Below are 14830 nucleotides of genomic sequence, written 5' to 3' on the forward strand. Positions count from 1 at the left end.
GGAGACTCTTGCTGGAGTCCCATGGACTGCAAGAAGATCAAACGTATCCATTCTTAAGGAAATCAGTCCTGAGTGCTCACTGGAAGGACAGATCCTGAAGCTGAGGCTCCAATACTTTGGCCACCTCATGAGAAGAGAAGACTCCCTGGAAAAGACCCCGATGTTGGGAAAGATGGAGGGCACAAGGAGAAGGGGATGACAGAGGACGAGATGGTTGGACAGTGTTCTCGAAGCTACCAGCATGAGTTTGACCAAACTGCGGGAGGCAGTGGAAGACAGGAGTGCCTGGCATGCTCTGGTCCATTGGGTCACGAAGAGTCGGACAAACGACTAAACAACAACACGACCACAATCCAGGGGGCTGTTTTAGGTGGGGAACCATTATACTCAACAGAGGAGGGCTTAGTTGTTGGCCTGTTATGAAGATTTCACTGCCTCACAGAAATCTCATTCCAGCAAAGGAAATAGGCAAATAAGAAACATTGATTAAAATCTATAAATGCTTGAGGGGTTGCTATCTTTGTCATCTAACTCCTCCTGATCACAAGATGAAGCAGAAGACTAGTTCTTATTATAATTTCCCTTCTACAAAAGGACAGCACAGGGGTGTGGAACCTTTTTGTGTCCAAGGGCCATATTCATCTCTGGGTAATCTTCCAGGGGCCATATGCCATTGGGTGGGGCCAAAAGCATATGTGAGTATATTTACATAAAATGTAAATTTTAACTTTACACAGCAGGCTAGTTCCTACACATCCACCCACCCCTCTGTGCCCTCCAGCCATGCAAGTGACAGACATTAACAGAGTTTAAGACATATTCCAGCCAGACAGAACTATTCAAGGATGGTGCAAAGCCAAGTCAGTGAGGGGTGTGGTCTGAGGAAGAGTCCTGCGAGCCATCAAGAGAGACCGGGAAAGCTACATTTGGCTCCCCGCTCCTAGGATAGCAGATTTAGATTCAGAATAAGAATTTGGGAATTAATTTATCACGAACTTTCATTTCTTCTGGAAGCCACTGGGAACGGTAATCTAAGTTTTTCCAGAAAAACTTCTCAAGCATGCTTGAGCACAATGCAGAAGGCAAGGGAACCTGCTGGGACTTGAAGCACAATAGAAATGGAGGTTTCAGATGCAAAAGGTGGAGTTTCCACATGGTTTTGAAGACGACTTGTTCTGCTGTTGGCACTGCATGTTTACCATGAAAGCATGAAGAAAAGATGCATTTCCTATTACAGCTGGAGCAAAATGCCATGCAGTTGTGAAGCAGCTGATCCCCACTCAGTTTGAATTTACTTCTGAGTAAACATGCATAGTGTCAAACCTTCAGGCCAACAATCCTATATTATCAAAACTTTAGTTTGGTTTGGTGGGGGGTTGCCTTCTGTTGTACAGGTAGTTTCGCAGGTGCTCAGTTAAAATAGAAAGGCACATTTAGGCATTTTTTGCATCTGTTGAGAAAAGTGTATAGAACTATCAGAGTGAATAAAGAATGCACCCATCACATTGAAATACCCAAATAGGCATTCTGTTAAAAATAATGTATTTCAATGCATATTAAAATGCTGAAGTTCCCTTGAATCACTTTACTCCCACTGGGATGCATATTTGGGTAAATCTGTTAGTGCAAAGGAGAATTGGCTTGGTTGTCACAGCAATGGAGACATCCTTTCTCCCTCACCCAATGTGCCAGAAGTTTATTGGAACAATGGCTGCAAACAGAATTAGGGGGAAAGCACAAAAAAGGGGAAGGTAAGGAATTTTTCAATAACACTTTTACATTTCCGACAAAACATCAGGAAGAACTTTCTGACAGTAAGAGCTGTTCCCCAATGGAATGGACTTGCTTGGAAGGCTGTAGATTCCCCTTCATTGGAGGTTTTTAAGCAGAGGTTGGATGGCCATCTGTCATTAATGCTTTGGTTGAGATGCCAGCATTGCAGGGGGTTGGACTAGATGACCCTTGGTACTCCTTCCAACTGCCCTTGAAAAATTAAAACAATTGGTAGCTACATTTTGTGCGCTCATTTGCTACTACTATTACAGGATTACAGTCCTGAAGTTCCAGGCTTCTCATATCTATTTCCGAGCTTGAAAAATCTATTTGCTGAAGGCAAACAGGATTGCACTGGAAGAAACATCTATGGAATTGAGAAATAATTCCCCAGTGAAATTAAGTCCATAGCTCTTGTAGTTTGAGGCAAAGCATTGGCCAATCATCGCTTAAAGGTTTAACAATGCTTGCTTTGCTCTAAATGTGGACATAATTGCATATACTTTCATCAGATCTTCAGTGTTGCTTTCAAATATGTTATAATGTCAGTACAGTACATCTTTTTTGCTAATGTTCAATTAACCAGGTCGTCTTCAATCCACTAGTTCATCATTAGCAACTATACCCTTATCTTTCAAATCACTGCACCCTAATCAACCTTGCTACAGATTTACGCTGCCATAAATAATAAATAGCATATATCACTATTAAACCCTGTGAGAGGAAATTTACTACTACCTCTGCCCTTATTGCAGTAATTACTTGTAGGAGTAATTTATATCAACCAAACAATCTAGTGCAGTGCAGGATTGCAGATAATGATCTTCATTCCACCGGAATTAAATCAAGTTCAATTACTGATCAATAGTATTTTACTACATACATCACAAGGAAAGAAAAGTATGCAAAGGTTGTTGTACCACCTTATTTTGTTTCACATGATTCTCCACTGGTAATAGCTCACTTCACCCACTAGCACAGCATGGGGGGCAGGGGGGCTGTGAACCAAGCACCCCCCAACATGCGCCCAGCATGCAAGCGCCTGCCCATTAACGGTGGGGACTGGGTGAGTGTGGAGGGCTGTAACCAAGTCCAAGCGCATGTAACTTCCAGCAGATCCACACCACACATTTATGCACATTCAATGTACATGATTTCTGTCGGGGAATCCTGGTAACTGCAGCTTGTTAAGAGTTCTGGGAACTGTAGCTTTGTGTGTGGCAAACTACAGTTCCGACATTTCTTGTGCCTGGAGTCACATGCTTTAAATATGTGTTGTGCTTTAAACCTATGGTGTGAATCTGCCCTTAATTAGGTATGTATTCTTTCCTTGTTTACCTCTGCCTCCATGTACCTCAATTTCCATTGTTGTTTTGCTTATTGAATTTTAGATAGTAAGTTCCTCAAGGCAGGGACCTATACACTTTTATCCTGTAAAAAAACCTATGCACACTGAGTAGCCTTCAGCTGTTGGGTCATAAGTCAGGACCCAGAAGTGGGCTGCAATCTGACCAAAGTTTTATGCATCTATGTTTTTCACACCAATTTCTATTTTTTTCTAGGCTTTGATACTGATTTCTGGCAAGGGAGGAAAGTCATGCATTATATTTGTGTGTGCAATGTCATCTAAGATGGTGGCCTTTGGACACATGTACATCAGCAGCTGGTGCAAAAGGGCTGGCTGGGCTGCGTGAAGGGTGAAACAGAAAAGGGCTGAGAGAGAAAATAAGAGGAGTAAACTTAATAGTGGGTCCCATGTCAAAGCCTGGATTAAAGTTAGTAGGTATACAAAAGATTAAAGTCACTGATATATAAAACACACCCAACCCCGCTATCAGCAATGGACTTCTTCCAGAATGGTTGTACTCAACACCCAGAATTGTCCTCAGCATCTGGAAATGTACATTATAGTATTTTTCTGCAGCAAAGAGAATAAATAAATAAAATACAGCCTGATCTATATGACATTGTAAATTAATTATCCCTGACCATCAAAGCCAGAAAATGCTCTCATCAGCCCGTGAACCAACCACCTAGAGAAGGAGCTCTGGAACCAATCTAGGCTATTATGCTGATTACACTTATTGGAAGGGTTGCAGTTAGGCAACATTTCTGAGTGTGATGAGCAACAAGCTAAGACAGGAGAGCTGAGCAATAACTCTCCATAGGGTGCTTGTCTATTCTTCTGCTATGCTTGGCTGAAAATGAAGGTTTGGTACTACAGATACTGACTGCACTCCATTACTCTCATCTTTGGAAATAATCTCAAATGTCAACTTCTACAGATGCAGGCTAACAAATTATTTGTGTACAACTTAACCTCACCCAAAACTGAGGTAACAATGAGTAACACAGGGTTGCACCCTGAGGTGCAAATTCAAGCAACCAGTTGCTCAGAGCAAGGAGTGTGGAGCCAACTACAATAATTGATCTTTACATTCCAGAATAACCTCTGCACTTTTAATTTGGATTTTCCCTGTTTGCAAAGGCATTGTTTTGGCTTGTCAACAACTTGCCTGAAATTCAGTAACATCACATCCTTGAAGATCTTTCTCCAAATTAACTCTCGGATTCCTACACAGCAGCAGCAGCTCCCTGCCTTTCTTTAAAGTGAGCTCCCCTCAACCAGTGGTTCCTGTTCTTGGATTAACCAAGCACCCCCACCCCCAGAACTCGCTCCTCCGCTGGCCTGAAGGGGAACAGAGGACAGCTTTGTGCTGACAGGTTTCTCTTTAGCATTAAAGGCGGGATATTTTAGAAGCAGCGTACTTCCTTATGCTGCTGTAATTTGTTTAGCAGCCCTGGATCAGCCGTGTGATAATTTCAGTTGTTCTTTTCATTACCGAGAGTAGTCTAACATAAAACAAACAAATAAAAATAAGGAGCATTTCAAAGCACCTTTAAAGGAACCCTGCCTGGGCTGTTACAAAGCCTTGTGAAAATCGTTTTAACACAGCCACATAGAAGGTCTGCTCCTCCCAATTGGGAATTACCGTAATTTTGGACATGGTCATTCATTACCTTACAACTGTATGTTAGGCTGAAATACTATAAAGGCCACTTGATGTGGAAATAAAGGCCACAGTCCTGTACACATAGCCCCTCACAGAGAATACTTCTTACAGTTGGACTTGCTTCAGACTAAATATACATAGGGTTGTGCTGTTGCAACTCCTATTAAAAAGCAAAAGAACTTGTTTCCAAGGAGATGCTTAGATCAGGTTATTACAGCAAGATCCCAAGCATGCTTACTCAGAAGTAAATGGGATGGTAGCCTTAGGGCTAAATGAGAAAAGACAGGGCAGCCACGTTCATTTATTCATGTGCCCTCTTTGTTCAGATATATAAAAAAAATGGAATACAGGGGGTGTATTTGTAATGTTATGCCGAGAGCTGGTGTGGGACAGCAAAACCATTCTCCCTCCCCTTCCTTACCTCACTCAGTTCCATTGCTCAAATGACTTTTCTTCCAGCCCAGCTTTGCTACCAGATGTGAGCAAGGTGGGGGAGAAAAGTGTTTCAAGCAACAAAGTGCAGTCAGGTGACACATGGAATGGCCCCCTTACTTGCACATAGAATCATAAAATTGTAGAGTTGGAAGGGACTCCGAGGGTCATCTTGTTCAACCTCTTGCAATGCAGGATTCTCAACTTGAGAATCACTGCACATACCTTGTGTGTAAAAGAGGGGGGGAAAGGGGGGGACCTTCACCCTCTACTTATATGAAAATATGACAAATGCATGCATACATACATGAGGCCAACAGAAAAAAAAGTTTATTTTTCCATACAGTTGAGCATCCAATCCTAATACTTGGAAGAAAATTCAGCTGAACTCCATGTTGTAGTAGGTCAGGTGTTACTTCCAAATTCTGTACTGTATATGTGCTTCAGATTAAACTGTAACTCAAATGCCTTTAGGGAATTTCTAATGCTATATTTGAAAGACGCTAGGACCCCACTGAGAGTTAAACTGGTGTCTAAACATCTATGAAAAGCGCTAATGCACACATTTAATTTTTGACAAACAGCGAGAAAAATTCTGGAAGCAGAAACAGGGTTGTGGCACGTGTAATACAACTCCAACATAATACTTATTTTCACAGATTTTTTATAACAGGTGCAACTCCCAAGAGTCTTGTAAAACAGCTCTTATAAAAAGCAGGGATGCATTCAGCGAGGCTTTGGGAAGAATGATAACACCTCACTTGGAAATACTGCTAAGTTCACCCACACAATTATTTGCCATACAAAAAGTTTGACTAGAAATAAATAAATAGATAAATAACCCATTCACCCCTCACCCAAAACAGCCAATAGGTACCTGAAGAAAGTCCTGCTGGCTGCTGTGGTCCTGTGTGCTGCTGATCTTTCTTCTGTCCGTGCTGCACTCCTCTCAGAGCCCAGGAAAGTATGGCTGATCTGCTTCTCGTTGCCACGGACACCTAGGCTTTCAAAAAAGGAGCCACTGACCAATCAGGCCTCAGGGCTAGAATGGCTCTCAGCCCTAGGTCATGTGACACGTCCGTGTCTGTCTGAGTGAAAAGCATGACAATATCCATAAGGACCAAAGGGAGCTTGTCTTTGTATGACTCCAACGCTTTCCACCACCCCCCAGCCGCTCCTGCAGAGCCCCTCTTGACGGGAATCCTATTTAAGCCCTGTCCCACAAAGCTGCAAGTGGGAGGGGAGGGGGGAGAAAGGGCCCACAAGAGGAGAATGGATGAGGCTGAGTCAATGCAAAGAACCTGCCTTGCACTTCCCGCAAATCTGATTTTAAAACTTTTTATCTTTTATCTGACCGTCATTTCACATCTGACTCCAACTGCTGGTTTCATGTTGAAAGTTACTGACTCAGCTAACCTGACCAGTACCGTAATTGAAGGGCACTCAGTCGGGGCCCGAGGAGGCAAATGCCAGGGGCTTTCCACACAGCCATTCCAAGTGTGCTCCAACTGCATTTCTTCCTTTGCACGATATTCCCTCGAGTCCCACTCACGAGGACAACAGCGCAATTTCACAGCTACAACTAGATAAGAAGATATCTGTGTGGCTGTCCACATACATCTACCCTTTATTTTAAAAAGCCAAAAAAGATGTGTGCTCCACAATGAAGCAGCGAATTATGTCAATTCCAAAAAATACAAATATATTCACAAAATGGAGAGATATTGTTTAGGAGAGGAGAAAAGGTGTGGCTTTGCTAATGCTCAGCCTCCTCCCTTTCAATAATATAATTACATGAGAAGGACTACCCACAGGATTTTCTGGGCCCTGTACAAAATTTCTATCTGGCACCCCTGACCCAAATTGTTTAATTTGGAGCTCTTGGGAGAAGAAATTGGAATAACAAGTTTAGCGAGCTGCAAAAGGGATGGTGCAGGAAAGAAACCACAGTTATGTACACTAGATGGTCAGAGCCTGAGCATTTCAAGCCCCCTCACTCTCTGCTGCTAATGCATCACCATGACTACACCACAACATTGTTGTAAGAAGTTCACATACTGGCTCAGAGTTGTCATGTGGGGGGTAGCTTTCCTACAAGTTGCAGAGCTCCATAGAGTTCCATCTCCATACATCTGTTAATTAGTACTCCTACTGGGAGGTAGGGCCAGCCCAAGACATTTTGCAGCCTGAGGCAAATTATTATTATTATTAATTTGCTGGGTTGCCCCAGCCATTCTGGGTAGCTCCCAACACAATAAAAACACAGCAAAAGAGCAAACATTAAAGGTAGCATCTCGCACCCCTTGCACAGAAGCTGACTGAAAGTTGACTCTTCTTTCAAAAATGAAGATGGTATAGTTAGCTCACTGCAGTTGAAGGCAGCAGACTAGCCTAGGAAACATTTAACAGGCCTTGTGGGACACGCAATTGTTTTCCAACAGCTTTCCAATGCTCCCCTGACCTCCATGCAGCAGTTGCCTGATGGTCCTGCTTGAAGCACATAACCTCTAAATAATTCCCGCATACAAAATAAGAACCAATAAAAGTAGCTGAATTTGGCTGTGGGCAAGAAGGGATGGGGCATCATGCAAACACACCAATGGCACTTGGATAACCACTTTCTATTCATCAATAATTTCAACTGCAAAAAATGCAGTGAATAGCAGAAGGGTGGAGAGGGAGAGAAACAAACTTTCCCCATATATTGCTATGTGAAGTACGCAGCACAACTATATTCCCACAGCAGAAGCACAGCCTTGAGGGAAGGTTTATGGTGTGTATACAATAAACTGTGTGGGAAAGGGCCCTGGTCTCACTCAGCACAATTGAATAATGAGCAGGGGCCACCTACTGTGCATGTAGCTCCTGTATATCCACCTACAAATATTTCTGCCCCATCAGCTCCACTGCGTATAAATTATATGTTTTCTCTCTGTATCTGTCTTACCCTTGGGACATAGAGAGCATATTGCATAACCAAACAGGTTACCTGTTGCTATGTCATATCACTCCTTCAAATAGCAAACTCAGGCTGCCAAAACAGAGTGGGGGAGGGGGAGAGAGGTACCAGCATGCTTGAGGGCATGAACATCTGCAGTAATATTTCCAGATGACAATATCCTTTTGGAAGTGAGGCAACCCACACTGTACCTACTGCTCCAACTGTGGTCTCCCCATAGGTTATGATATAGTATAATCATAGTATAACTGTGTTTTGATATTGGCAGTTTTGTTTTATCCATTCCTTACTTATCCCTAACATGGAATTCACCATTTTTCACAGCTGGTGCACGCTGTGTTGACGTCTTCATCATGCTATCCACTATGGCCCTGAGGTCTTGTTCCTTGTGAGTCAATACCATTTCAGATGCCAGTAATTTATATGAGAGATTTGGATTCTTTTGCCACAGTGTCCATCACTTGACATTATTGTGAAAAGATGGAGGAGGGGTTTAGAAGCAGCTGTTTTATAACCCAGACTTGGGGTTGTATTTCACTGTGATAATCACATCTCCACATTTGGGGGGGGGGGGTGTTTCTAATTATCTGAATGCATATTAAATGAGAAATGTAATTCAAGCTCTTCTAATTGATGCAATGGAAAGGTGCTGACATGTCAACCGAATTTGTGCCTTTGGCATAAGCCGAAGCTTTTACAGCTTTAACTAAAGGCTACGTGTGTGGCTTTTGGTTTTCGTTTTTCTAACTCTGCAAAACAAGCTACAGTGGTACCTCGGGTTACAGACGCTTCAGGTTACAGACTCCACTAACCCAGAAATAATAACTTGGATTAAGAACTTTACCTCAGGATGAGAACAGAAATCGTGCCGTGGCGGTACGGCAGCAGCGGGTGGCCCGATTAGCTAAAGTGGTACCTCAGGTTAAGAACAGTTTCAGGTTAAGAACAGACTTCCAGAACGAATTAAGTTCTTAACCTGAGGTACCACTGTATAAGAGTCCATTGCATGCTGCACTGTTAGTGCAGCTGATTTGCTTTGGGTTTGTGTCTGAAAGCATAAGCCAGCTCATAAAGCTCTTATGTGGACCAGCTACTATATAATTAAACAGAGGCACACACGACTCTCGGGATGAATTACATTACCACTACTTGCTACTGAATTTAGTATCCTGAAAAAAACAACCATGCCTCAAATTTGTATTTAGAGCACAGTAAATCCCAGGGCATTGTAGCTTCAAATCTCCTGCTCACAGTTTTGGATTATTGCGTGTGGTTTCTGTGTATTGTGACTGTGCCGAGATCCAGCATCACATATTACGTATTCATTTACCCTGCCACTACCACAGAGGAGAGCAAAATGGCCTTAATTATTCATTCCGAATGTGGATTTTCTTCTTGACTACGTAAATTCATTTGCAAAATGAAGTGAACCAAGAAATAATTGTGATTTACTGTGAATGCGGAGTTTCCAGCTCATCATCTTGAGCTTGCTTCTCAGGTAACTTTTTAAATATTGGAGAAGTCAGAAGAGAGGTTTCAGGCTTCTACTGCTCTTCAGAAGCCTCCTGTGCCTGACCCAGGATATACTTAGCGTAATTCATGCAGATAAAGGCTATGAAGAAGTGTTGGAAGTGGAAGATAAACACAAGCAGGGTCAGGTTTGAGTCAGAAAACTGCATTGCAGTGGACTCCATCCACAGAGCCAGAGCTATGGGGGTAGGAGTGGACTAACTGGTTTTTTTGCCCCAGGTAAAGCCTCCAGAGGGGGCGCCATTGAGACTCCCAGCCTGTGTGTTGGTGTATGAAATGTATGTGGGGGGGGGGTGTTTCAAATTGAGTCTTTGACCCAGGTTAAATAAAGCCTAGTTTCGCCCCTGTCCCTCCCACCCTGGGTCCTGTGAAATGGTCCTGGAAGTGGCAATAAACAGCACACTGAGTTTGTGGCCATTTTACTTTTCTACAGTGTCCCAGAGCACTATGGGAAATAGTTGCTCCAAACTGCCTGGCGTTGAGGGTCCCAGACAGGCTTCACTTTCCCAAAGTTGGCACATGCTGACATCGGGCTTAGATTTAGGCACATACAGAGAAAGCCTTGGTTCTTTGTATAAAAGATCTCCTGTGTAAAGAGCTGAAAGCATACTCATGAGCTATGTAAATATTTCACCCAGATAAACTCAGCCTGCTTATTTTGAGTTACCATGAAAGTTCATGCAAAATCAAGAGTAATACCAGTGCCACCAATATGCATCTTCAACTCTTCCCCAAGGTTCAATATTTGTTGCTACTTCCCACATAGAACTGATTACACACTGGCCCTAGCATAAGCAATATACAGTAGCAGAGAACATAGCAAGGATGTACTCTCACAGTTTAATTCACACACAATGTGAATGTTTAATGTGAATGTTTAATAAACCATAAGTTGCCTCACAGACCAGCAAACGTGATATGCCTTGATTCTCCAAAGCTTGGTTTTCCAGCTGCTTGTCTCATTTATTTGTAGCCTTATGAGCAGGGAGGTGGCTCCACACAAATTGATTAGGCAAAGTTGTTGGAATCAAGCATAACACCAAACTACAGTTAAAAACAAGCCATGCTTTGTCAGCCAAAAACAAACCATGGCCGCATATCATGGTTTGGCATTAGGGAAAAAAACCATGATTAATCTGCTAGGCTAGGTTCAAACATTTAACCAAAGCATAGTTAAGCTAAACAAGCCATGGTTTGGTGTTATGTGCAAATGAGACCACTGAAATAGCATGAGGCAAACTTTGCAATATTTTAGTTCAGTATTATAGACTTTGTTTGAAAGATATTATTCCAAAAAAGAATACCAAGCAAAATTATGTAAGAACAAGGCAACTAGAGAAGTGGGACTGCGTAAATGAAGTGCATTGTACACCTCAGGTCTTGGACGTGGGCCCAGAAGTATTGATTTACTTTTTAATGTAATGCATGTTTATGTGAAGTAATTCAAAATTGTTCTATCAATGCAAGCTTGTATAATATTATTAAGCTCCAAAATTCAAGAACTCTGTCAGCTTTCTGTAGAAGATATATTATTCTGATCCAATTTATAAGTAACAAGGTTAGAATAATTGGGGTCCAAGAAAACCATTCTTGGACGTACTTTCCCTAAATTAAAACAACTCAACAGAAAAAGGTCTCCGTTCACTGTTTGCCTTGAGTTGTGGTACTGGCTTTCACCAGTGCAAAGATGTTGCACTGGTTACATTAAAACAAGTGTATAAGGGCTGCCCCTGGATGTCTTATCCTTAGAGGCAAAACAGAAAATGCTGCACCTGCCATGTACCCACACATCCACTGCCTGCAGCAGTGGCAATGGGCATGAGGGCAATGGACATGCAGCAGAGCAGGCGGCCAACAATTGCCAGAGGCAGTGAGCAGCACATTGTTCAAAAACTGGATTTGCCACCGCTCTCAGCTGTCTGGAACCAGCAGCCCTGAGACAACTGCGTCACCTCATGGGCAGGCTGGCCCTGCAGTGTATGCATTGCAAACACTAACCGTTTATGTAAATAGCTCTCACATGTGCCCAAAGAGTTATTTCTGAACGAACCAGCAGTAAATCACACGAAGTAAGTGAAGTGAACTCTTTATTAGAAAACAAACCAGGATCTCCATAGGAGTATCAGGCCTAATGAGCACAGCAACTCTTCTTCAGTAGGACTTGCCCCCATTAAGCAGTTGCTAAGACTGAAGGTCCCCTCCTCCCCAAAGCGGCCTAAGTCCCCACCTTTCCAATTTAAGACTGTGCCTGTGTGCCTGTCTTTGCTCCTCCCACTTTATGACTCTCCTGGTTCTGGGAGACTGGGGAGAAGAGCTTGTCGCGGAAGAAGGGGGAGAAACCCATGCTTCTTCACCAGCCTGACTCATCTCTCTGCCTCTTGACCTCCCTCATCACACTCTCCTACGGCTTTAACCTCTGATTCTGGACTGTTCACTTCACTAAGCCCTGTTAGCTCTTCAGCTTCTGACATGTCTTCCCAATCTTCTCCTTCTTCTCCCTCAGACCGCTCATTGTTGTCTCACCACCAATCCCTGGGCTCTTAGCCTGCTTCCTTTGAGGGTTCCCCAGGTGCTTCCTCCCATCATTCCTCTGTGTCCAGCCAGTCCATGACAATTCTTCAGAAGGGTTTGCTGTCAAGCTTCTGTTGTTTGAGACAGCCACAGCAGTTGCAGATATACTGTGGTTTCTGGTAATGGTGGACATCTGGTTGGCAATGTATGGGCTTCCCAAATTTTCATGCTCCTGAGTCCTCATTGTGATGATGGGGAGAAGGAGCACACCCAGAGATGGGTCCAGGATCCCCTTCCCCAACAAATTATCATAGCACTATTCCTTCAGGTTCTGCTATCACTATGCTGATCCATTATTAACTTACGAGTATCTAGAATTAGCCTGCATGCTTCCTTGTTTCACCTAACAGATTTGCAATGCTGCTCTCACAGTCCTGCCCACTAGAGAAGTGTTCCCAAAAGGCGAGTGTATTCAGAGTGGAATGTCATTATTTCTTTTTCTCACATTTTCAAATACTAACACCCCCATAAAAGTCAAACCTCTCAATTTGTTGGTTGTGTGATAATGCCCTTTATCTCATTCCTAAATTCCTTCCTACCATCCAGTTTATCAAAGCACACAATGCTGATCAAATAAAACATGTGCTGTTAGGAAAGCCAGTAGTCACAAACATGTTGTAAATGCTAACTTCAGCATCTAAAATCCATACCACCCCACTTTCTCCATGTTAACTTCAAACCCCTTGAATTCTAATGGATCCTATCCTATCCTATCCATCCTATCCTATCCTATCCTATCCTATCCTATCCTATCCTATCCTATCCATAGCAGTGGGTCTCTTTCCCTGAAACAGTTGTCAACATTATAGCTAGTGAGCAGAAAGGTACCCAATGCAGATAGCTATATATAGCTGCAGATAAAAATGCTGTTGTGAATCGCATCCATAGCAACACACTACCATGCTGCAAAGTACAAAATCAGTAAGGTCACAAAGACCTTTAAAAATGGAGGCTACAAGAGCTTAGGTTGGACAGTTACATGAGAAATTGATAGAAAAAAATAAAACCACTGGATTGGATTGAGACTTATTCATGTTTAAAGTAGAGCCATTAAAATCAATGATTGGTTTACTCCAAGCATGAATGCCAGAATCCCACCCATTGGCCGCATTCAAGTGTCAAAATAAACCATGGTTTATTGTGAGGGGAATGGACCATGCTCAGGCTTACACAACTCCCATTCATCCCTTCTTCTGGAACAGCTACAAGAAGGTATTCAGAAGCTTTTGGGTGCATTTTTTATTAACCACAGGTTGCCATTTCATCCAGCTACAACAAACTGTAGTGTAAAAATAACAGCCTACACAACTACTCATACTGCTGGGGAAAACAATGCAGAGAAATAAGAAAAACAATCAACTACAGTGGTACCTCGGGTTACAGACGCTTCAGGTTACAGACTCCGCTAACCCAGAAATAGTAACGGGTTAAGAACTTTGCTTCAGGATGAGAACAGAAATCACGTGACGGAAGCGGGAGGCCCCATTAGCTAAAGTGATACCTCAGGTTAAGAACAGTTTCAGGTTAAGAATGGATCTCCAGAACGAATTAAGTTCTTAACTCGAGGTACCACTGTATTTTGTACATTACAAAAGCTTGATTAGCTGCTGGTCTGGAGTTTATTCCTCCTTGTCACAGGCTACTGTGCAAGTACAAATTTACAAGTTTGTAAAGTGGTAGTGATAGTGACTTGATATTATGTTCAGCTAGGGCCAACCTGAGATACATTAAAACATGAAAAGAGAGGAGTTTTTGATTATTTTGTGTTTTAAAACACACTGATCGCTATACCACCGCACAGGCTGTAAATAGCAAAGAAGATTAGAACACACTGGAACACAGAGTAGAATGAGATTAGAAATGACATTACAGGTTTAAAGGCCCTTACCTTGCCACCTGTCAAAGAGACACACACAATACCAATTCTCCCAAAAGAGTTGCAACAGACTAGAGAAACCAGTACAAGGCTCTTTTATGAGGCCAGAGACTGCAGTGCTCAGGTGGATGTGTTATTAGAACAAGAACCAGAGTTGGGAGGGTGCTGAGTTGGGTTAAAGGTTCATACTGTATATTCACAGGAGACTAAATAGATTGTAAAGTAAAAATCCAATTAGCAAGTCTAACTGTAAGAAGTTGGGCTTTGAAACAGCATCAACAAATTGTATTAGCAACCAAGGAAGGGATCAGAGCAAAAATTTGAAAAAAGCCTATTTATGCAATTGATGGGTGAACAAAATGCAAACATTTTAGCTGCAAAACATTTAAGATTTTGCCTATACTTTATCTCAACTTAGTTTGTCCCCAATCATTGCCTATTTTTTGAAAATATTACAACAGGATATAAAATGTTACCCACAACCACATTTTACACACAGGCAATTAAAACAGCCCTTAAACGTTGAAAACAGTCCCCATTTCACCTTACCTTAAACAAATAAAGCAAAATATGTCATGATGTTTGGCTTTCCCTTCTCTTTGTCCAAAGTATCATCAATTCACAGTACAAAAAGTAAGTAACAGAAATGAAGGGAGCAATTATGCCCCCCACTGG

General features: G+C 42.4%; 2 protein-coding genes across 9 annotated transcripts in view; one reads left to right on the plus strand and one right to left on the minus strand.

Annotated features, from left to right (window-relative positions):
• Positions 1-14830, minus strand: part of RASSF7 (Ras association domain family member 7) — a 90768-nt gene that overhangs the window by 72640 nt on the left and 3298 nt on the right. For 4 of the 8 annotated variants that reach the window (XM_081919626.1, XM_081919634.1, XM_081919625.1 and 1 more), the window contains exon 2: positions 6097-6217. The exons of 3 other annotated variants lie outside the window; for them this stretch is intronic. The gene's annotated coding sequence lies outside the window, so the exon portion shown is untranslated. Of the gene's footprint in view, positions 1-6096; positions 6223-14830 lie in introns of all 8 variants that reach the window. One more of the 8 variants, XM_081919628.1, reaches the window with a different exon arrangement.
• The window catches only part of LMNTD2 (lamin tail domain containing 2), an 81823-nt gene that overhangs the window by 23550 nt on the left and 43443 nt on the right, over positions 1-14830 (plus strand). The gene's annotated exons all lie outside the window — the stretch shown is intronic.

Source organism: Podarcis melisellensis (assembly GCF_964234715.1).
Source record: "Podarcis melisellensis genome assembly, chromosome: 1".
Classification (NCBI taxonomy): Eukaryota; Metazoa; Chordata; class Lepidosauria; order Squamata; family Lacertidae; genus Podarcis; species Podarcis melisellensis.